This window comes from Nothoprocta perdicaria, unplaced genomic scaffold (genome assembly GCF_003342845.1).
Source record: "Nothoprocta perdicaria isolate Ctin4 unplaced genomic scaffold, notPer1 scaffold_252, whole genome shotgun sequence".
In the NCBI taxonomy this organism is placed as follows: Eukaryota; Metazoa; Chordata; class Aves; order Tinamiformes; family Tinamidae; genus Nothoprocta; species Nothoprocta perdicaria.
The window spans coordinates 270,392-272,345 of NW_020455480.1; positions in this window are offsets into that span (position 1 = coordinate 270,392).

Consider the following 1,954-nt stretch of genomic DNA (forward strand, 5'->3'; position numbering starts at 1 on the left):
GGTTTAGGTGCCCCTCTCCGTGCTCGCCTGTGCAGCTTGGCCCCAGGGCTGCCCTAGCTCACCCTCCTGCACACCTCACGGTCAGCATCTTGGCAGGGCAGCCCCATTTGCTCCGTGCAGGACACACATGGAGCGAGCAGAGCGTGGTTGCTGCGGGCGCTCCCTTTCTCGAGCCCCTTGGGTGGCCTCGAGGTGACACTGGCACGGGTGGTGACACGGAGCAGGCTGAGCCACCTGCTCAGGGGCAGGAGAGGGCACAGAGCAGGTCGATGCAGGAGGCTCCGGACATCCCGGCCAACTTGGCACGGCCTCCCGGGCACGCAGCTGCTGTCCCCTGTGGCCCGAGTCCTTCCATTCATGCCGGGCCCTGGCCCGGCCACTTGCACATCAATATCCTTGCTGTGGGGCCAACAAGCGCTGCGAGGCGGCGGGCGCTGGGAACGGCGCCGAGGCTCCGCGCGGCTCCCGGTCAGTGCCTGCAGGAGCGCRGAGCAGCAGCGGGCACCGAGCGCGCGAGCGGCCCTCGCGAGGGCACCCAGCCTGCGCACACCGGGAGGCTCCCTGGCCGAGCRGGAGGGCACCGGGGAGCCCCTCTGCGCGGCAGCGCCCCAGCCTCTGTGCTCCCCCCGGGAAGGGAACTTAGCTTTGGGGGTGTCCTTTTGGCCCCTGCAGACACGTGCTTTGCGGAGAAGGCAGAAGGCAGCGAGCGGGAGGGGGCAGCGGCGCGGGCTCCGCCGCTCCCTGCGTGCGGCACCAGTGGCTGCAGTGGACGGGCGGCAGGGCCGGGGCCAGGCAGCGGCCACGGGGGCTCTCGGGGCTGCCGATGCCCTGGTGCTCGCGGCCAGTGGCCTCCCCGCGCGGCAGAGGTGGCCCCGGGGACACGCGCGGCCTCGCCGGGACAGCGGGCTGGGCGCAGCACGGGCAGCTCCCAACGGGCCCCCCCTCGCTGCCCCATGGCGCAGCCCCACACAGCCTCGGCGCCACGCGCGTTTCGTTAAGAACTTAGAGCCTTTTATTGAAGAATACATTCCGGGTAGCATCTCTGAGCAACGGCGGCAGCACAGGCAGGAGCCGGGCGGGACGTGGAGGGTGGACTGGCACAGCGCCCGGCGCAGCAGCGCGGCAAGGCCAGGCGCTCCGAGGGCGCGGGGCCCGCTGCATGCCCGCGCGCCGCGGGGACAGCTCCCTGGCGCAGCACGCGGCGCCGCGGAGCAGCTCCTCGGCCCGTCGCGGTCGCGGCGGCGGCGGCGGGCGGGCGGCTCCTCGGCTGCCGGGCCTCGCGGAAGCCTCATCCTTCCTTCATCTGCGTGGAGATCACATACACGGGCAACCAAACACACACTACGCATGCAATGCGGGCACACGCCCTGCTAGGATCATCAGGCCTACGGGGAAAGGGGAACGCACGTAGTGGGGACGGACAAGCACTCCTTAATGCTAGGTTACAGACGGCATGAAACACCGGAGCCCTTCCTTACAGCACAGGGCCCGCAGCCTCTACCCAGTACCTAGGTACGTGTGTGGCGCGGGGCACAGCGAGCAGCGGGCAGTGCGCGCATGCGCAGCTCTGGGGCGCAGGCGGGGGCTCCGCGGCCCCAGCCCGGCCCGGAGACGCCCCCGGGCCGAGCGAGAGGCCGCCTCGCAGCGTCGCGTCCCCGTTAGGAACCAGCACAGGAGGCCAGCGGGGACAAGAGGCAAGGAGGAAAGCAAAGCACGAGGGCCGGCGCTCCCCGGCCGGCTCCGGGGCAGCGCCGGGCGCCGCTCCTCGCTGCAAGAGGCTGGAGCTGCTCGACTAAAACGTCTGTACAACCAAAGCGGTAAAGAAATGTACACCTCGCGTGGGGAAAGCTGCAGGCGGCCTCGCGCAGGGCGGCTACACGTGCAGGCGGCCTGTGGGAAAGGAAAGCGCGTAACAGTCAGGCTGGGAGAGCACCGCGCGCAGCCCCGCGGCCCC